This window comes from Ranitomeya variabilis, chromosome 5, assembly GCF_051348905.1.
Source record: "Ranitomeya variabilis isolate aRanVar5 chromosome 5, aRanVar5.hap1, whole genome shotgun sequence".
Lineage (NCBI taxonomy): Eukaryota > Metazoa > Chordata > Amphibia > Anura > Dendrobatidae > Ranitomeya > Ranitomeya variabilis.
The window spans coordinates 575,877,330-575,900,541 of NC_135236.1; the positions used below are offsets into that span (position 1 = coordinate 575,877,330).

The 23,212-nt window shown below is 41.8% G+C and overlaps 1 protein-coding gene across 6 annotated transcripts in view; it reads left to right on the forward strand.

Moving 5' to 3' along the window:
• Positions 1 to 23,212, forward strand: part of LOC143776520 (teneurin-2-like) — a 3,926,626-nt gene that overhangs the window by 256,388 nt on the left and 3,647,026 nt on the right. The window lies entirely within an intron of this gene.

The window sequence follows — 23,212 nt, forward strand, 5'->3', positions numbered from 1 at the left end:
GCCCTGTCTTGTTAGCTGTATAATGCAATGATGGCTGATGGAGCATGGAAAAGCTTTTCTAAAGGAGGAGCTGATGGACTGGTAGTCTGGTCACTGGCTCCTCCATCAGTAATCATTTTATATCTAACAAGAGAGGGGACTACGTAATAATAGAGGGTGCTGTGAATAACAAAAATAACAATTATACAATATGTAAGAGACAGCACTGTACATAACAGCAGAGGAAGCTATATAAGGGAGGGCATCATAATTAACTAGAGAGGATAGTACGTAATAAGGGACAGTGTTATACATAACAAAAGAGGAAACTATGTAACTAAGGATGGTGTTGTACATAGTGAGTACACTATACACTAAGAGACTGTGCTATACATAAGTGAGTACATTACACTGTGTGCAGAATTATTATGCAAGTTGTATTTTAGAGGATTGCTTTTATTATTGATCAACAACTATGTTCTCAATCAACCCAAAAGACTCATAAATATCAAAGCTTAATATTTTTGGAAGTTGGAGAGGGTTTTTTTTTGTTTTATTTGGCTATCTTACGAGGTTATCTGTTTGTGCAGGTAACTATTACTGTGCAGAATTATTAGGCAACTTAATAAAAACCAAATATATTCCCATTTTACTTGTTTATTTTCACCAGGTAAACAAATATAACTACACAAAATTTAGAAATAAACATTTCTGACATGCAAAAACAAAACCTCAACACATTAGTGACCAATATAGCTGTCTTTGGCACTCATCAGCTTTCCATCCATAGATTCTGTCAGTGGCTTGATCTGTTTACGATCAACATTGCGTGCAGCAGCCACCACAGCCTCCCAGACACTGTTCCGAGAGGTGTACTGTTTTCCCTCCCTGTAGATCTCACATTTTTGAGGGACCACAGGTTCTCTCTGGGGTTCAGATCAGGTGAACAAGGGGGCCATGTCATTATTTTTTCTTCTTTGAGAACTTTACTGGCTAGCCATGCTGTGGAGAAGTTGTAGGCATGTGATGGAGCATTGTCCTGCATGAAAATCATGTTTTTCTTGAACGATACCGACTTCTTCCTGTACCACTGCTTGAAGAAGTTGTCTTCCATAAACTGGCAGTAGGTCTGGAAGTTGAGCTTCACTCCATCCTCAACCCGAAAAGGTCCCACAAGTTCATCTTTGAGGATACCAGCCAATACCTGTACCCCATCTCCACTGGCGTCTGAGTCAGAGTAGAGCTCTCTGCCCTTTAATGATCCAGCCTCTGGCCCATAAAGAGTCAACCTCATTTCATCAGTCCATAAAGCCTTTGAAAAGTCAGTCTTAAGATATTTCTTATCCCAGTCTTGACATTTTATCTTATGTTTTTTGTTCAAAGGTGGTCATTTTTCAGCCTTCCTTACCTTTGCTTTGTCCCTGAGTATTGCACACCTTGTGCTTTTTGATACACCAGTAATGTTGCAGCTCTGAAATATGGCAAAACTGGTAGAAAATGGCATCTTTTTGGCCCAACACGCTTCTTGCGATCCTGTTGGCTATTTGCCATGAAAAGCTTGATTGTTTGGTGATCACGCTTCAAAAGTTTGGCAATTTCAAGACTGCTGCATCCCTCTGCAAGTCATCTTACAATGTTGGACTTTTCAGAGCCCATCAAATCTCTCTTCTGACCCATTTTGCTAAAGGAAAGGAAGATGCCTAATAATTAAGCACACCTTATATAGGTTTTGATGTCATTAGACAACACCCCTCCTCATTACAGAGATGCACATCACCTGATTTACTTAATTGGTAGTTGGCTCTCAAGCCTGAACAGTTTAGAGTAGGACAACATGTATAAAAAGTATCATGTGATCAAATTACAACTCGCCTAATAATTCTACACACAGTGTATATACTAAGGGACTGTGCTATACATAATAAGTGAGTACACTTTATACTAAGGGACTGTGTTAGACATAATAATCGATAATAACGTCTTACTCGACCTTACCTGTTCCTAAACCCATTATAAATCCCCCTTCCTCCCATCCCAATCCCACACATCCCATGATTGCCCGCTCCCCCACCCCCATGATTGCCCTCTTCACCACCTCCATCATACTTTCTCCCCATCACCCCATTTTTGCCCATTCCACCACCTCCATCATTGACTCCTCTCCACCACCCCATCATTGTCCTTTCCACTGCCACCATCATTGTCTTCTCACCCACCACCCCCATCCTTACCTATTCCACAACCTCAATCATTTCCTCCTCTACCACCATCCCCATCCTTTTCACCACCATTATTGTCTTTTCGCCCACCACCCCATCATTACCCATTACACCACCTCCATCATTGTCTCCTCCCCACCACCCCATCATTGTCCTTTCCACTGCCATCATCATTGTCTTCTCCCCCACCACCCCATCATTACCCATTCCACGTCCTCCATCATTTCCTCCTTCCCTACATCTCCATCATTGCCCTTTCCACCACCACCCCATCATTGCCCATTACACCGCCTCCATCATTTCCTCCTCCCCACCAACCCCATTATTGCCCATTCACCACCTCCATCATTTTCTCCCCCCACACCCTCATTATTGCCCTTTCCACCACCCCATCATTGCTTTCTCCCCTACTACCCCTATCATTGCCCTCTCCATCAACCCAATCATTGCCTTCTGCCCCATCACCCCATCATTGCCCTCTCCTCCACCTACACACACACAGACACACACAGCACCATTCACCTCTCTGCATACACCCACACCAAACCTCACGGTATACTGAAGCCGCACCATCGCAGGCAGCTTCCTGTCTCTCATAGCCATGGTGTTGAATAATTATGTCATTCAGCCACTGCTGTGTGAGACAGGAAGCTGGACATATCCATTCCCTGAAGCTCTGTTCTGCTGCAAATGTCAGCAGAGCTGCAGGGATTACTCATTGCCCGCCACACATGAGGGCAATAGGGCCCCCCAGAGCCTCGGGGTCAGATAAACTAGCCAGATTGCCCTTATTATTAGCCACCCTGAAGGGGCCCACCGGAGCCTCTGGGCCCCGAAGCAGCCGCACTGGTTGAACAGACAGCATGTCCGCCCATGGCTGTATGTGTTATGTGTGAGTGGTGTGTGCTGTATGTGTTATGTGTGAGTGTTGTGTGCTGTATGTGTTATGTGTGAGTGTTGTGTGCTGTATGTGTTATGTGTGAGTGATGTGTGCTGTATGTGTTATGTGTGAGCGGTGTGTGCTGTTTGTGCTATGTGTGAGTGTTGTGTGCTGTATGTGTTATGTGTGAGTGTTGTGTGCTGTATGTGTTATGTGTGAGTGGTGTGTGCTGTATGTGTTATGTGTGAGTGGTGTGTGCTGTATGTCTTATGTGTGAGTGTTGTGTGCTGTATGTGTTATGTGTGAGTGGTGTGTGCTGTATGTGTTATGTATGAGTGGTGTGTGCTCTATGTGTGAGTGGTGTGTGCCGTATGTGTTATGTGTGAGTGGTGTGTGCTGTATGTGTTATGTGTGAGCAGTGTGTGCTGTTTGTGCTATGTGTGAGTGTTGTGTGCTGTATGTGTTATGTGTGAGTGTTGTGTGCTGTATGTGTTTTGTGTGAGTGGTGTGTGCTGTATGTGTTATGTGTGAGCGGTGTGTGCTGTATGTGTTATGTGTGAGCAGTGTGTGCTGTTTGTGCTATGTGTGAGTGTTGTGTGCTGTATGTGTTATGTGTGAGTGGTGTGCGCTGTGTGTTATGTGTGAGTGGTGTGCGCTGTGTGTTATGTGTGAGTGGTGTGTGCTGTATGTGTTATGTGTGAGCTGTTTGTGTTATGTGTGAGTGTTGTGTGATGTATGTGTTATGTGTGAGTGGTGTGCGCTGTGTGTTATGTGTGAGTGGTGTGTGCTGTATGTGTTATGTGTGAGCGGTGTGTGCTGTATGTGTTATGTATGAGTGGTGTGTGCTGTATGTTATGTGTGAGTGGTGTGTGCTGTATGTGCTATGTGTGAGTGGTGTGCTGTTTGTGCTATGTGTGAGTGTTGTGTGCTGTATGTGTTATGTGTGAGTGTTGTGTGCTGTATGTGTTATGTGTGAGTGGTGTGTGCTGTTTGTGCTATGTGTGAGTGTTGTGTGCTGTATGTGTTATGTGTGAGTGGTGTGTGCTGTATGTGTTATGTGTGAGTGGTGTGTGCTGTATGTGTTATGTGTGAGTGGTGTGTGCTGTATGTGTTATGTGTGAGTGTCGTGTGCTGTATGTGTTATGTGTGAGTGGTGTGTGCTGTATGTGTTATGTGTGAGTGGTGTGTGCCGTATGTGTTATGTGTGAGTGGTGTGTGATGTATGTGTTATGTGTGAGCAGTGTGTGCTGTTTGTGCTATGTGTGAGTGTTGTGTGCTGTTTGTGTTATTTGTGAGTGTTGTGTGCTGTATGTGTTTTGTGTGAGTGGTGTGTGCTGTATGTGTTATGTGTGAGCGGTGTGTGCTGTATGTGTTATGTGTGAGTGGTGTGTTGTATGTGTTATGTGTGAGTGTTGTGTGCTGTATGTGTTATGTGTGAGTGGTGTGTGCTGTATGTGTTATGTGTGAGCGGTGTGTGCTGTATGTGTTATGTGTGAGTGGTGTGTGCTACATGTGCTATGTGTGAGTGGTTTGTGCTGTATGTGTTATGTGTGAGTGATGTGTGTTGTATGTGTTATGTGTGAGTGGTGTGTGCTGTATGTGTTATGTGTGTGTGGTGTGTGCTGTATGTGTTATGTGTGAGTGGTGTGTGCTGTATGTGTTATGTGTGAGTGGTGTGCTGTATGTGTTATGTGTGAGTGTTGCGTGCTGTATGTGTTATGTGTGAGCAGTGTGTGCTGTATGTGTTATGTGTGAGCGGTGTGTGCTGTATGTGTTATGTGTGAGTGGTGTGTGCTACATGTGCTATGTGTGAGTGGTTTGTGCTGTATGTGTTATGTGTGAGTGATGTGTGTTGTATGTGTTATGTGTGAGTGGTGTGTGCTGTATGTGTTATGTGTGAGCGGTGTGTGCTGTATGTGTTATGTGTGAGTGGTGTGTGCTGTATGTGTTATGTGTGCGTGGTGTGTGCTGTATGTGTTATGTGTGAGTCGTGTGTGCTGTATTCAGGGGCGTACACAGACAGCTTTGGGCCCCCGTGCAGGTAATGTGTCTGGGCCCCCCTCCTTTTAAGGCGACAAAGCTACACATATACAGTATGTATATAGCCACACCCATACATGTATATATTACATAGTCTCCTTTATTATGTATATTTCCATCCCTTTTTATACAGTGCCCTCTCTTGTTATATACAGCGTACAGCACCGTCCTTTATTAGATTTTATAAAGCCCATTTTTTTTATTTTATACGGCCCTGTCTTGTTAGCTGTATAATGCAATGATGGCTGATGGAGCATGGAAAAGCTTTTCTAAAGGAGGAGCTGATGGACTGGTAGTCTGGTCACTGGCTCCTCCATCAGTAATCATTTTATATCTAACAAGAGAGGGGACTACGTAATAATAGAGGGTGCTGTGAATAACAAAAATAACAATTATACAATATGTAAGAGACAGCACTGTACATAACAGCAGAGGAAGCTATATAAGGGAGGGCATCATAATTAACTAGAGAGGATAGTACGTAATAAGGGACAGTGTTATACATAACAAAAGAGGAAACTATGTAACTAAGGATGGTGTTGTACATAGTGAGTACACTATACACTAAGAGACTGTGCTATACATAAGTGAGTACATTACACTGTGTGCAGAATTATTATGCAAGTTGTATTTTAGAGGATTGCTTTTATTATTGATCAACAACTATGTTCTCAATCAACCCAAAAGACTCATAAATATCAAAGCTTAATATTTTTGGAAGTTGGAGAGGGTTTTTTTTTGTTTTATTTGGCTATCTTACGAGGTTATCTGTTTGTGCAGGTAACTATTACTGTGCAGAATTATTAGGCAACTTAATAAAAACCAAATATATTCCCATTTTACTTGTTTATTTTCACCAGGTAAACAAATATAACTACACAAAATTTAGAAATAAACATTTCTGACATGCAAAAACAAAACCTCAACACATTAGTGACCAATATAGCTGTCTTTGGCACTCATCAGCTTTCCATCCATAGATTCTGTCAGTGGCTTGATCTGTTTACGATCAACATTGCGTGCAGCAGCCACCACAGCCTCCCAGACACTGTTCCGAGAGGTGTACTGTTTTCCCTCCCTGTAGATCTCACATTTTTGAGGGACCACAGGTTCTCTCTGGGGTTCAGATCAGGTGAACAAGGGGGCCATGTCATTATTTTTTCTTCTTTGAGAACTTTACTGGCTAGCCATGCTGTGGAGTAGTTGTAGGCATGTGATGGAGCATTGTCCTGCATGAAAATCATGTTTTTCTTGAACGATACCGACTTCTTCCTGTACCACTGCTTGAAGAAGTTGTCTTCCATAAACTGGCAGTAGGTCTGGAAGTTGAGCTTCACTCCATCCTCAACCCGAAAAGGTCCCACAAGTTCATCTTTGAGGATACCAGCCAATACCTGTACCCCATCTCCACTGGCGTCTGAGTCAGAGTAGAGCTCTCTGCCCTTTAATGATCCAGCCTCTGGCCCATAAAGAGTCAACCTCATTTCATCAGTCCATAAAGCCTTTGAAAAGTCAGTCTTAAGATATTTCTTATCCCAGTCTTGACATTTTATCTTATGTTTTTTGTTCAAAGGTGGTCATTTTTCAGCCTTCCTTACCTTTGCTTTGTCCCTGAGTATTGCACACCTTGTGCTTTTTGATACACCAGTAATGTTGCAGCTCTGAAATATGGCAAAACTGGTAGAAAATGGCATCTTTTTGGCCCAACACGCTTCTTGCGATCCTGTTGGCTATTTGCCATGAAAAGCTTGATTGTTTGGTGATCACGCTTCAAAAGTTTGGCAATTTCAAGACTGCTGCATCCCTCTGCAAGTCATCTTACAATGTTGGACTTTTCAGAGCCCATCAAATCTCTCTTCTGACCCATTTTGCTAAAGGAAAGGAAGATGCCTAATAATTAAGCACACCTTATATAGGTTTTGATGTCATTAGACAACACCCCTCCTCATTACAGAGATGCACATCACCTGATTTACTTAATTGGTAGTTGGCTCTCAAGCCTGAACAGTTTAGAGTAGGACAACATGTATAAAAAGTATCATGTGATCAAATTACAACTCGCCTAATAATTCTACACACAGTGTATATACTAAGGGACTGTGCTATACATAATAAGTGAGTACACTTTATACTAAGGGACTGTGTTAGACATAATAATCGATAATAACGTCTTACTCGACCTTACCTGTTCCTAAACCCATTATAAATCCCCCTTCCTCCCATCCCAATCCCACACATCCCATGATTGCCCGCTCCCCCACCCCCATGATTGCCCTCTTCACCACCTCCATCATACTTTCTCCCCATCACCCCATTTTTGCCCATTCCACCACCTCCATCATTGACTCCTCTCCACCACCCCATCATTGTCCTTTCCACTGCCACCATCATTGTCTTCTCACCCACCACCCCCATCCTTACCTATTCCACAACCTCAATCATTTCCTCCTCTACCACCATCCCCATCCTTTTCACCACCATTATTGTCTTTTCGCCCACCACCCCATCATTACCCATTACACCACCTCCATCATTGTCTCCTCCCCACCACCCCATCATTGTCCTTTCCACTGCCATCATCATTGTCTTCTCCCCCACCACCCCATCATTACCCATTCCACGTCCTCCATCATTTCCTCCTTCCCTACATCTCCATCATTGCCCTTTCCACCACCACCCCATCATTGCCCATTACACCGCCTCCATCATTTCCTCCTCCCCACCAACCCCATTATTGCCCATTCACCACCTCCATCATTTTCTCCCCCCACACCCTCATTATTGCCCTTTCCACCACCCCATCATTGCTTTCTCCCCTACTACCCCTATCATTGCCCTCTCCATCAACCCAATCATTGCCTTCTGACCCATCACCCCATCATTGCCCTCTCCTCCACCTACACACACACAGACACACACAGCACCATTCACCTCTCTGCATACACCCACACCAAACCTCACGGTATACTGAAGCCGCACCATCGCAGGCAGCTTCCTGTCTCTCATAGCCATGGTGTTGAATAATTATGTCATTCAGCCACTGCTGTGTGAGACAGGAAGCTGGACATATCCATTCCCTGAAGCTCTGTTCTGCTGCAAATGTCAGCAGAGCTGCAGGGATTACTCATTGCCCGCCACACATGAGGGCAATAGGGCCCCCCAGAGCCTCGGGGTCAGATAAACTAGCCAGATTGCCCTTATTATTAGCCACCCTGAAGGGGCCCACCGGAGCCTCTGGGCCCCGAAGCAGCCGCACTGGTTGAACAGACAGCATGTCCGCCCATGGCTGTATGTGTTATGTGTGAGTGGTGTGTGCTGTATGTGTTATGTGTGAGTGTTGTGTGCTGTATGTGTTATGTGTGAGTGTTGTGTGCTGTATGTGTTATGTGTGAGTGATGTGTGCTGTATGTGTTATGTGTGAGCGGTGTGTGCTGTATGTGTTATGTGTGAGTGGTGTGTGCTGTATGTGTTATGTGTGAGTGGTGTGTGCTGTATGTCTTATGTGTGAGTGTTGTGTGCTGTATGTGTTATGTGTGAGTGGTGTGTGCTGTATGTGTTATGTATGAGTGGTGTGTGCTCTATGTGTGAGTGGTGTGTGCCGTATGTGTTATGTGTGAGTGGTGTGTGCTGTATGTGTTATGTGTGAGCAGTGTGTGCTGTTTGTGCTATGTGTGAGTGTTGTGTGCTGTATGTGTTATGTGTGAGTGTTGTGTGCTGTATGTGTTTTGTGTGAGTGGTGTGTGCTGTATGTGTTATGTGTGAGCGGTGTGTGCTGTATGTGTTATGTGTGAGCAGTGTGTGCTGTTTGTGCTATGTGTGAGTGTTGTGTGCTGTATGTGTTATGTGTGAGTGGTGTGCGCTGTGTGTTATGTGTGAGCGGTGTGTGCTGTATGTGTTATGTATGAGTGGTGTGTGCTGTATGTTATGTGTGAGTGGTGTGTGCTGTATGTGCTATGTGTGAGTGGTGTGCTGTTTGTGCTATGTGTGAGTGTTGTGTGCTGTATGTGTTATGTGTGAGTGTTGTGTGCTGTATGTGTTATGTGTGAGTGGTGTGTGCTGTTTGTGCTATGTGTGAGTGTTGTGTGCTGTATGTGTTATGTGTGAGTGGTGTGTGCTGTATGTGTTATGTGTGAGTGGTGTGTGCTGTATGTGTTATGTGTGAGTGGTGTGTGCTGTATGTGTTATGTGTGAGTGTCGTGTGCTGTATGTGTTATGTGTGAGTGGTGTGTGCTGTATGTGTTATGTGTGAGTGGTGTGTGCCGTATGTGTTATGTGTGAGTGGTGTGTGATGTATGTGTTATGTGTGAGCAGTGTGTGCTGTTTGTGCTATGTGTGAGTGTTGTGTGCTGTTTGTGTTGTTTGTGAGTGTTGTGTGCTGTATGTGTTTTGTGTGAGTGGTGTGTGCTGTATGTGTTATGTGTGAGCGGTGTGTGCTGTATGTGTTATGTGTGAGTGGTGTGTTGTATGTGTTATGTGTGAGTGTTGTGTGCTGTATGTGTTATGTGTGAGTGGTGTGTGCTGTATGTGTTATGTGTGAGCGGTGTTTGCTGTTTGTGCTATGTGTGAGTGTTGTGTGTTGTATGTGTTATGTGTGAGTGTTGTGTGCTGTATGTGTTTTGTGTGAGTGGTGTGTGCTGTATGTGTTATGTGTGAGTGGTGTGTGCTGTATGTGTTATGTGTGAGTGGTGTGCTGTATGTGTTATGTGTGAGTGTTGTGTGCTGTATGTGTTATGTGTGAGTGGTGTGTGCTGTATGTGTTATGTGTGAGCGGTGTGTGCTGTATGTGTTATGTGTGAGCAGTGTGTGCTGTTTGTGCTATGTGTGAGTGTTGTGTGCTGTATGTGTTATGTGTGAGTGTTGTGTGCTGTATGTGTTATGTGTGAGTGGTGTGTGCTGTATGTGTTATGTGTGAGTGGTGTGTGCTGTTTGTGCTATGTGTGAGTTTTGTGTGCTGTATGTGTTATGTGTGAGTGTTGTGTGCTGTATGTGTTATGTGTGAGTGGTGTGTGCTGTATGTGTTATGTGTGAGTGGTGTGTGCTGTATGTGTTATGTGTGAGTGTCGTGTGCTGTATGTGTTATGTGTGAGTGGTGTGTGCTGTATGTGTTTTGTGTGAGTGGTGTGTGCCGTATGTGTTATGTGTGAGTGGTGTGTGCTGTATGTGTTATGTGTGAGCAGTGTGTGCTGTTTGTGCTATGTGTGAGTGTTGTGTGCTGTATGTGTTATGTGTGAGTGTTGTGTGCTGTATGTGTTTTGTGTGAGTGGTGTGTGCTCTATGTGTTATGTGTGAGCGGTGTGTGCTGTATGTGTTATGTGTGAGTGGTGTGTTGTATGTGTTATGTGTGAGTGTTGTGTGCTGTATGTGTTATGTGTGAGTGGTGTGTGCTGTATGTGTTATGTGTGAGCGGTGTGTGCTGTATGTGTTATGTATGAGTGGTGTGTGCTGTATGTTATATGTGAGTGGTGTGTGCTGTATGTGTTATGTGTGAGTGGTGTGTGCTGTTTGTGCTATGTGTGAGTGTTGTGTGCTGTATGTGTTATGTGTGAGTGGTGTGTGCTGTGTGTGTTATGTGTGAGTGGTGTGTGCTGTATGTGTTATGTGTGAGTGGTGTGTGCTGTTTGTGCTATGTGTGAGTGTTGTGTGCTGCATGTGTTATGTGTGAGTGGTGTGTGCTGTGTGTGTTATGTGTGAGTGGTGTGTGCTGTATGTGTCTAATATAAGGGCAGGACCAGGGATGACCTGTCTGTATAGAGCCCAGAAATTTCTGATGCCTGCCCTGTATACAATAGTAATTTGCTATCAGAAAGCAATATAATGCATAAGTTCGCTATTGGAAGAGAAGGGGTTAAAGCATCATACATCAAAGTAACATAAACTGCAATTTGTTCAAATGATCCCATTCTGTGTCTTCTAAATAATATGACATGCCTGTAATTAATTTCAACGAGTTCCATTGAGATATTGCCTGTACTTGAACTTACAGAAGCATTCTTTCATGTCAAGCCTGTCTTCGTTATTTAAATATTTTTGCATGCTCTATAAAATGTTTATGTGCTTAAGAAAGTGGTTTCTTTGAATTAAAGAGAAATAAAAAAAATGTAATTATGAATTCTGTACTGGAAAGTAATGCATCCTAAGTGCTGCGGTGAAAGAGCAATATGGGCGAACAGTGTGCCTTTCCTCAGCTTAATTGGCATGCAAAAAAATAGTTCATAGAAGTATAAAGGAGTAAGTGCCTGTCATCCTTATTCTAAACATTACTGAAGATCAAAGAATAAATTACATTAAAAAGTAACACAATAGTTCAGTAAGTAATAGTGTATCTCAAAGAAAATAGGGGAGAACATATGGATAGGCTTCATTATTAGGCAATCTGATTAAATGAAAAGTTTGTACTGCCTGAGTAAAGAAAAATCAACAAGCAGAGCAGCTGTTCTCAGCTCTCCAAGAAATCGCTGTCCTTTCCCCCAATATATATCTATGTGCGATAATAAGGCTGTTATTTCACTCTCTGTGGTACATGGATAAGGAAAATACACCTCTCCTCATGTCTGCGACCACTGATTCACCGCACACCAGTAATCGGATGTTGCAGTTTCCCTTTTTATAAAGGCCCCGTCTCACATAGCGATTTACCAACGATCACGACCAGCGATATGACCTGGCCGTGATCGTTGGTAAGTCGTTGTGTGGTCGCTGGGGAGCTGTCACACAGACAGCTCTCTCCAGCGACCAACGATCAGGGGAACGACTTTGGCATCGTTGAAACTGTCTTCAATGATGCCGAAGTCCCCCTGCAGCACCCGGGTAACCAGGGTAAACATCGGGTTACTAAGCGCAGGGCCGCGCTTAGTAACCCGATGTTTACCCTGGTTACCAGCGTAAATGTAAAAAATAACAAATAGTACATACTCGCCTTCTGATGTCCGTCAGGTCCCTTGCCGTCTGCTTCCTGCTCTGAGTGCCGTACAGTGAGAGCAGAGCGCAGCGGTGATGTCACTGCTGTGCTGTGCTCTCACTGTACGGCGGCACTCAGTCAGAGCAGGAAGCGGACGGCAAAGGACCTGACGGACATCAGATGGTGAGTATGTACTGTTTGTTTTTTTTACATTTACGCTGGTAACCAGGGTAAACATCGGGTTACTAAGCGCGGCCCTGCGCTTAGTAACCCGATGTTTACCCTGGTTACCAGTGAAGACATCGCTGGATCGGTGTCACACACACCGATTCAGCGCTGTCAGCGGGACCTCAACGACAAAAAAAGGTCCAGGCCATTCCGACACGACCAGCGATCTCACAGCAGGGGCCTGATCGCTGGTACGTGTCACACATAGCGAGATCGCTACTGAGGTCGCTGTTGCGTCACAAAACTTGTGACTCAGCAGCGATCTCGCTAGCGATCTCGCTATGTGAGACGGGGCCTTAAGGCTTTGAACACTTTACAGAGCTGTGCACTATGAAGCCACACGTGCTCTGCGTTTTACTTACTGTTCAGCCACTTCTGTTACGTGAGAATACCTCTGAAATATGGAACCATATGCTTCCACTATTCAGGAGCAGATATAAACGAGGCTCTATGGAGCCTGTCTTAGAAATCTATACATCAGCCATTAGTATGAAGTATGAAGGTGTATTTGGGACATTACCTTTTGTCTATCCTCATTGTAGGGATTGTGAGTGACCCTAGGGTCAGCCACCGCTTAGTGGGGGCGCCTACCGTAACAAATTAGGGTGTCTACCTCCACTGTCAGGCAGTTGGTACCATAGGGATTGCGCTTCAGGGCTCACCAGTTTTCCTTATTGTAGGTATTTCTTAGGGTATTTTAGGGTGAGCCGCCGATGAGTGGGGGCGCCTACCGCAGAAAATTAGGGTGCCAACCTCCACTGTCAGGCAGGATTTATAGTAGCGTGACATAGGGTTCTCTAGGCACATTTTTTGCTTTCTCACGTTTTTAACATGATTATGATGAATAGAGTCTTTTAACTTGTTCCATTAAAAGTTATATTTTAGGGATCCTTGTTGTTCTTTCCTGGTTTTGCTATCTGTAGGGGCTTTAGCCTTGCCCTTTATTACAGGATCTGTAGGGGCTTTAGCCTTGCTCTTTATTACAGAGCAATGGCAGGGTTGCTTTGGAGTATACTTATGACACAGGGGTTTGCAGTTTTTCGGTATGTTGGCTCTAGTTATGCAAAGACTGCTTTACCCCAGTCTGCTGGCTCAGCTGGAAAGACTGTAGGCAGTTTATGAATGAGGCGTCACAAATATTTGTTACCAAAACTAAAATGATGATTTCATTCCTTTTCTGATTATATATGTATATATGGAACTATGCGTAATCTAATGACATCAGTGGGGGCACTCACATACTGTATATTAAGCCTTAGCAGTGTTAAAGCAAAAGCCACAAGTTCCTTTTTCTAATATTCTGTTTAGATAATGTGAGTTAAACAATTCAGAATGTTTTTCAAATAAACAGAAAATGTCAAAATAACCCACATCCAATTTTATTTCCATGTTAAGTAAAGCCTGTAACAGTAATGCATTTTGTCTCCCTTTTTATTTAATGCAGCCATTATGGTAATAAGGAAACATGAATGTGTCTGCATTGTTGATTTATGGAAGCAATGGTCTGATTATGTATACTATAGTATATAGAGGCTTTTTAAAGCTTAAGCTGTTACTTTTTTTAGTAATTTCCAGTTATGTTGGCAGCTAATGTGTTTTATAACAAATTTAGATCTATTGATTAAAAGATTTCTTTTTTTGTGTTTGTTTTTAGAGATTATATTTAGATAATATTTATCAAAATTGTTGCATTATATCAATTAATGAATATATATGGCTGTTGCCAGAATGAGGCCTGCAGCAGTGCTTCTGTAGCCATGTACCTTCTTTCATAGACTCACTGGAAACACTGGGTTTATGATATCCAGTTTAAGCTCTCCTTCTACTTAGTATGTCCAGTATTGAATTTGGTCAGAGATTGGTTGACAATACAATCAATGATATACCTACATATTATGGACATAGTTGTGTGTGGCTCTTGGAGATGCACTGTAGATCCTCATTTTATTTTTTTAGCCATGGATAGCAGTTTAGAACTCATTTCAGTCTTGATGCCATCATCTAACTGGTTAGACGAGGGTTGACTTGCTGCCCCCCCATCAGCTCTCCTGCACATAATTGTTGTTTGTCAATGAGTAACCTGCTAGCTACAGCCTAACAGCGATTCCAAGATCTACTTGGTTTGAACCCAGGCCGTCACAAGAGTGCAGCAGTGTATCGTGTAAGTGATCAAACTATTGCTTGGGAAGTTATCAGTGAGACTAAGAGAAGTAGTAAAAAGAATATCTGTAACATTTTCAGGGGAAAAAAAAAACAAAAGACAAAAATATTTTCTGTTCCTCCCACCTCCCAATAAAACAAATAAAGCCTAATCAATGTCTTATGTACACCAATGTAGTACTAAAAAACAAAGGATTTGTTGTTACCAAAAGCAGTATCATCTAAAAAAAATATATAAAAATTAACTGTAGCTGTAATTTTAACAGCCTATGAATAAAGTTAACGGCGAAGTGTAAAACTAGTTACACAACCTGAAAAGCAATGGTGGAATTGCTGTGGTTTTTTGCAATTCCTCCTCCATAAATAGAAAATAATATAAAAATACAACGTGTCAAGCAAAGTACTCATAAAGCTAAATTAAAGGAAAAAATAAAATGATATGGTTAAAAAAATGTGATAACAATGTGACCTTAAGTGATCAGAAAATTATGGTTTAAATATTTATGTGAGACATATTTATTTAAAAAGGACTTTATTTTCTATATTACTATCTACAGTATATAACAAAAATCCTGAAATCTTTACATTCTAACTCTAGCTCCTGTGCTTAATATTAGTCTGATAGTTCCTATTCTGCAGCATTACAATGAAAGGTATTATATGATCACTATTCACAGTAGTTGATGGCCAGAGATCAGTTTCCAGCTGATGCATATCCTTTAAGACCCAAAATAGGCCTTAGAGGGTAACTACACTTTCAGGTAGCTTTTCAGAATAAGTTGCCCAGATTATGTACCTAAGTAATAGTATTATTTCTGACTACTATATGTCTTATATCCTTTAATTTCACTGTTTTCCACTCTAAAAGATCTCTCTCATAGTTTGCTATTGACGATGAACTGGTAGATGGACACTAGCTGCTATTATGTCTCCCATCCATAGTAAACAGAGAGAAGGATTTGTGCTCTTAATTTCTTAGCACAAAGAAAGGCACATTTGTATGGAATAAATTAAAGAACAGTAATGAACAGTGTAGATGTGAATCCACCTCTGGGCTATGGTGAAATACTTGTTTGCAGCATATAGTAAAGAGAGCAGTAATGAACAGTGTAGATATGAATCCACCTCTGGGCTATGGTGAAATACTTCTTAGCACCATAGGGTAAATTAAAGAGCAGTAATGAACTGTGTGGATGCGAATCCAGCTCTGGACTATTGTAGAATACTTGTTAGAAAGCTAAACACAATCTTTTGTTTTATCCTGCTTATCTCCTTACTCTGCTTCTCACTCCATCTCTACTCTCCCCTCTCTATAGAGTATAATAAGAAATGTAACCTGACTTATCACTGTGCTGGCAGTCATCTCGTCTTGTGCAATATGGATTTTAGGAGATTTTCTGAGTAGATGGTGAGTTTAGGATTGGGAAGAATTTGCTCATAAAGAGAGAAAGAAGCAGATTTCTCTATAGGATTTATTACACATTTGCTTATTATTGACATTTACAAAGTATGGTATAACTGCATTTTCCAATTAAGGCATTCCAAACTTGCTATTTCACATCAGACCTTAGTATACTATGCCACCTTTAATATTTTCTGTTATCATAGCAAAAAGAGAAACAAGATGTTATATATAGTTAGGTTGACCTAGATAAAATGACATGTGTGTTTGGCGCAACATTGTAGAAATGTAACATGGCATTTTGCTCCCTGGTGGATGCAGTACTGTAGTCCCTACATAGACTTGTTTGAGTATAGCACTGGCATATCCATTGTTTCTTTGTCTCTGAAGTGTGAAGGAATTCTTATTACTCAGGATAGAGAACTATTGGGGTGGAAGTGGAGCTACAATAAATAACACAACGGTCGTTGTCAATGTGCTGTGCTGTCAAATGTTATCATGCTGATACTGCTAAAGTAAATGTGATAGGAAATTGTGTCTGACTGTATCTCTTGTTGCTTAGACCCTATATTTTTTAACAGTGCTTAAAGGGAACCTGTCACCTCCAAAATGGAAAATGAGCTAAGCCCACCAGCATCAGGGGCTTATCTACAGCATTCTGTAATGCTGAAGATACGCCTCCGATGTAACCTGAAAGATGAGAAAAAGAGGTTATATTATACTCACCTGGGCGGGCGGTCCGAGCCGATGGGCGTCGCGGTCCGGGGCCTCCCATCTTCATAGGATGACGTCCTCTTCTTGTCTCCACGCTCTGGCTCCGGCAGAGCAAAGTACTGCAGTGCACAGGTGCTGGACCTCTCTGACCTTTCCGGGCAGACAAAGTACACCTGCGCCGGAGCCGCAGCATGAAGACAAGAAGAAGACATCATCGTAAGAAGATGGAAGGCCTCGGACCAGACCGCGACGCCCATCGGACCGGACCGCCCCTGGGTGAGTAAAATCTAACCTCTTTTTCTCATCTTTCAGGATACATCAGGGCTTATCTACAGCATTACAGAATGCTGTAGATAAACCCCTGATGCCGGTGGGCTTAGCTCCTCTTCCATTTTTGGGGTGACAGGTTCCCTTTAAACAATCTTCCATTTGTTCATGTGTCTCTACAGATTAGCAAATTGTACACATCAGTATGTTTTAGAAGTGTGCATAAGAGGGCTGAGAAAAATATTTTTTTTATTGAAATACAACATGATATAGGGACAGAGACCATGATTCCAGGAATGTATTGCATTATGCTGAGCTATGGATAACCTTACCTGCGCCACTGATTGATGGTTTTCTCTGTACACCATACATAGGAAGAAAGCTGGCAGTCAGTGGTGAGGGCATTGTTGCACTACCTGGATGCAGGCCAAGTAGCCCTCTAATGATCTGCTGCTGATAAAACAATGATTTTATTATCTAAAAGTACACTATGCAGCTCAGTAAGTGACACACTGCTTGAATCAGGGTCTCTGACCCTACATTACTCTCACCTCAGATTAAAGTCCACTTTATGGACTTAAAATATGCATTTAAATATAAGGATTTCTTGTAGGTCTTACTATATGTTTGTCTTTAGGATTTATAAACATAAGGGTGAATGACCTCGGGGAGATCAAAACATCCAACACCGCGGAGACACCATCACGTGTTTCTCAACGCAGTGATCCAGAACACTGCCCTCATCCCTTATGGGAAATATGCAAATGCATGTAGAAAAGCTGCGGAGACACCATCACGTGTTTCTCAACGCAAGCAATGAATAGCCAGGTCTTTCACCGGGAAGGAACAACCACAGGAATGGCAGCATCCAATAAAGGAAAACCACTTATGCCAAAACATGGTATCCATCCACAGACAGCTGTTTTGGGGTATTTGCCCCTCATCAGTGTGGAGTAGGAAACTGGCTATTAAGAGCAGTGCCTGGTGAAAAGACTATAAACATAAGGGTGAATAAGGGATGGGGGCAGTGTTCTGGATCACTGCGTTGAGAAACACGTGATGGTGTCTCCGCGGTGTTGGATGTTTTGATCTCCCCGAGGTCATTCACCCTTATGTTTATAGTCTTTTCACCAGGCACTGCTCTTAATAGCCAGTTTCCTACTCCACACTGATGAGGGGCAAATACCCCGAAACAGCTGTCTGTGGATGGATACCATGTTTTGGCATAGGTGGTTTTCCTTTATTGGATGCTTCCCTTCCCGTGGTTGCTCCTTCCCAGTGAAAGACCTGGCTATTCATTGCTTGCGTTGAGAAACACATGATGGTGTATCCGCGGCTTTTCTACATGTCTTTAGGATTTATACAGCACTGGAAAATAAATACCTATTCATATAATATTTTATAATTTATAACATTTCCATCTCTGGTGGTTAATATTTAATAAAATGTAAGCCTGAACAGAAGTGATATACATGGCACAGAATGTAGTGATGCAATATAAACAAATACTTCTTGCTCTATTGCTGCTGTCAGTTTCTCTATTTACAAAAGCGCTTTTTATGTTTTAGATGACATTTTAAAGGCGATGCATTCATGGTTATACATAGTAGAAACCTGTTATTTTTTTGTGTCATAATCACTGATTCATAAAGGCATACACAAAAATGAGTCCTCGCAGTGCACTGGGGTATATACTGGTAGGATGTCTATTATTTACCTGTCCTACATCACTAAATAAAACTAACTTTTTTTCAAATTATTAGGAAATAAATTGGCAAAATACATATAAGTGTAATGTAAGTAAAATGCAACATAATTGCATTTATCAACAGTGGATATAAAAAGTCTACACACCCCTGTTAAAATGACATTTTTTGTCTTGTAAAAAAAAGTTATACTGGGAAGAATCATTTAAGACCTTTTACCACCTTTAAAGTCACCCACAATCTGTACAAATCCATTGAGAAACAAACTGAAATCATTTTGAGGGGGAAATAGAAGCAACAAACCTAAAATAATTTGGTTGCATAAATGTTAATACCATCTTGTAATTGGGGATATGGTTGTGTTCAGAATTAGCCAATCACATTTAAACTAATGTTCAATAATAGTCAGTAATTCAGATTAACTCTATAAAGTTTAGCCGTTCTAGCAGGATTTAGTTGACATTTTCTTAGTTGTTTTTTACATGATTCGATAACAGCTTACAATAACAGCTTTGTTAAAAGTTATATCAGGAGAAGGAACAACAAACATTTCTAAGTGGCCTAAAATGTGACACAATAGTGACATTGCTTACAGCTGGACTGTGCTCAAAAATTGATGAAAAGACAAGAAAATTAGTTCAAGAGGCTGTGAAGAGACATATAGCAACAGTAAAGGAGCTGCAGAAATTTCTGGCAAGTAAACGTGTACTGCATGTGACAACAATCAACTGTATTCTTCATATATTTGTCCTGTGATGTAGGATGGCAAAACAGAATCCTTATCTTACAAAGAAGAATGCCCAAGCACAGATATGTTTTGCCAAAACCTACATCAAGTCTGTCAAAAGCAAATTGGAAAACATGATATAGTCTGGTGAGAGCAAGGTTGAATTTTGTGACCATAATTCGAAAATGTATGGTTTGTGAAAAGCAAACACTGCACATCACCAAAATAACTCAATAACCACAATGAAGCATGGTGGAGGCAGCATTATTGAGACAGTTTTTCAGTAGCTGGAACTGGAGATTTAGTCAAGGTAGAGGGAATTTTGAACAATTCCAAATATCAACCGGTTTTGCATCAAAATCTTTAGGCTTGTGCTGAAAAGCTCAAGATGAAGAGGAATTTCATATTTGAGCATGTCAGCTACCCCAAACACACCTTCATACCAACAAAATAATGGCTTCACCAGAAGAAGATTAAGGCTATGTGCACATGTTCATGGGGAAAACACTTAAAAAGTGCATACATAAGCATCCCATCATTTTTAATGCATTCTGCAATTTTTGTGCACATTTTCGCGGAAAAAAATGCATTGCGGTAAAAAAACGCAGCATGTTCATTAATTTTGCGGATTTTTCGCATTTTTCCCGCTATTTAATGCATTGGGAAGCTCCAGAAAAAATGCCAATAAACACACAAAAAAGCGCATGCGGATTTCCTGCAGAGAAAGTCCGGTTTTGTTCAGAAAAATTCTGCAGAAAATCCTGACGTGTGCACATAGCCTAAAGTTTTGTAATGGCTCAGTCTAAGCCTGGATTGGACTACACACCGTAGATGCCCATGCGGTCTGGAAGATTTTGAATGCTACTGCAAGGAAGAGTAGGCAAAGATTGCCAGTTCTATATGTGCCATGCTGACAGACTCCTTCCCAAAAAGACTGAATGTAGTCATAAATTCTAAGGGTATTGCAGCATTGTATTAGTTTAAGAGTGTGCATAATTATGCAACCAAATTAGTTTAGTTCTTTATTTTTATTTTTTCACCTGAAAAGATTTCAGTTTATTTTTCAATTGATTTGCACAGACTATGGGTTATATTAAAGGTGGAAAAAGTTCTGAAATTAATCTTCTTAGTATGATTTTTTATATGACAAACACTTGGCATTTTAGCAGAGGTGTAGATTTTTACACCTGCTGTAAATATTAGGTACTATGATAAATACCTGTACTATAATAAATACCTTGTAAATCAATAATACTTCAAATTTTGCCTAAAAAATGAATTTACACGGGTAAAAATGTTTTTACTAGTAGCAAGTTTGTCACCATACTTCTACAGCATGAAAGTAACATATTTAATTGTACTTACCTGGCTTGTTCGACACAATTTTTCATAGGTTTGTAATTTGATTCAAGCAAAAATGTTTTTCAGTACAATTTAAATGACTGACATTTGAGTACTGAAATGTGCAACTCATAAGCAGAATGAAGCATTGTGTTGATAGGGATGGTTGACCACAAACGCATTTAAAAGATTCAAGAAACCAATTTCTGGAACTGTTATGTGAAATGTAATAGTAAAAGTTGATGATTTTTTTAAGCTTTGTAAATTTTGTTATTCTAAACCACTGGTCCAAAACTAAGATCAGCACAATTGATGTGGAAGGAAAATTTAATCACATCCGTACACTTTTTATGAAATATGAAGGTATAGCAGTAGATGTAGATTTCAGAAGCAAAAAACAAAATTTGCAACTTCCTCTAGTTTGCTGCTGAATAGTGTTGAGCGATACCGTCGGAAAGTATCGGCCGATACCGGCAAAGTATCGGATCTAATCCGATACCGATACCCGATACCAATACAAGTCAATGAGACTCAAGTATCGGACGGTATCCCTGATGGTTCCCAGGGTCTGAAGGAGAGGAAACTCTCCTTCAGGCCCTGGGATCCATATTAATGTGTAAAAGAAAGAATTAAATAAAAAATATTACTATACTCACCTCTCCGACGCAGCCTGGACCTTACCAAGGGAACCGGCAGCCTTCTTTGCTTAAAATGCGCGCGTTTACTGCCCTCCGTGACGTCACGGCTTGTGATTGGTTGCGTGCCGCCCATGTGGCCGCAACACGACCAATCACAGCAAGCCGTGATGTAATTTTCAGGTCCTGAATGCCTAATTCTAGGCATTCAAGATTTGAAAATTACATTACGGCTTGTGATTGGTCGCGTCGCGGTCACATGGGCGACGCGACCAATCACAAGCCGTGACGTCACGGGAGGCAGGAAACGCGCGCATTTTAAAATTACGTCACGGCTTGTGATTGGTTGCGTGCCACCCATGTGGCCGCGACGCGACCAATCACAGCAAGCCGTGACGTAATTTCAGGTCCTGAATGCCTAATTCTGCATTCAGGACCTGAAATTACGTCACGGCTTGCTGTGATTGGTCGCGTCACGGTCACATGGGCGGCACGCAACCAAACACAAGCCGTGACGTAATTTTAAAATGCGCACGTTTCCTGCCTCCCGTGACGTCACGGCTTGTGATTGGTCGCGTCGCCCATGTGACCGCGACGCGACCAATCACAAGCCGTAACGTAATTTTCAAATCCTGAATGCCTAGAATTAGGCATTCAGGACCTGAAAATTATGTCACGGCTTGCTGTGATTGGTCGCGTCGCTGCCACATGGGCGGCACGCGACCAATCACAAGCCGTGACATCACGGAAGGCAGTAAACGCGCGCATTTTAAGCAAAGAACGCTGCCGGTTCCCTCGGTAAGGTCCAGGCTGCGTCGGAGAGGTGAGTATAGCAATATTTTTTATTTTAATTCTTTCTTTTACACATTAATGTTGTTTCGATACCGATACCCGATACCACAAAAGTATCGGATCTCGGTATCGGAATTCCGATACCCGATACTTGCGGTATCGGAATGCTCAACACTACTGCTGAACAAAGTGCACACTAGATTAATCAAACTGGCTAATTTTTTTATAGGCTTTAACTTCATATTTTTCTCTTACAGGCCATATTTTAACCCCTTAACCCCCGGAGCTTTTTTCGGTTTTGCATTTTTGTTTTTCGCTCCCCTCCTTCCCAGAACCATAACTTTTTTTTATTTTCCCATCAATATGGCCATTTGAGGGCTTATTTTTTTGTGGGACGAGTTGTACTTTTGAACAACACCATTGTTTTTTCCATGCCGTGTACTAGAAAACGTGAACAAAAATTCCAAGTGCACAGACACCAAACATATCTAGGTTCTTTTTTTATCTAAGTGGTGAAAAAAAATTCCAAACTTTGCTAAATAAAAAAAAGATTGCGCAATTTTCCGATACCCGTAGCATCTCCATTTTTTGTGATCTAGGGTAGCATGAGGGCTTATTTTTTTGCGTGCCGAGCTGACGTATTTAATGATACCATTTTGGCGCAGATACATTATTTTGATCGCCTGTTATTGCATTTTTAATTTTTTTATCGCTACGCCGTTTAGCGATCAGGTTAATTTTTTTTTTATTGATAGATCGGGCGATTTTGAACGTGGTGATACCAAATCTGTGTAGCTTTGGTTTTTTTATTGTTTTGTTTTGAAGGGGCAAAAGGGGGGTGATTTGAACTTCTATATTTTTTTATTTTTTTCATATTTTTAAAAACATTTTTATTTTACTTTTGCCATGCTTCAATAGCCTCCATGGGATTCTAGAAGCTGGCACAACTTGATCTGAACATTGCCTCTATGTAGCTGAATTGCTGAGTTGCTATGAGCGCCAACCACAGGATGGCGCTCACAGCAATCCGGCATCAACAACCATAGAGGTCTCAAGGAGACCTGTAGTTGTGATGCCAATGTGCCGATGACCCCTGATCATGTGACGGGGTCACTGATGCACACATTTCCAGCCGGAAGCGCTTGTTAAATGCCGCTGTCAGAGTTTGACAGCGGCATTTATCTAGTAATAGGTGCGGGTGGATCGCGATTCAATCCGCGCCTA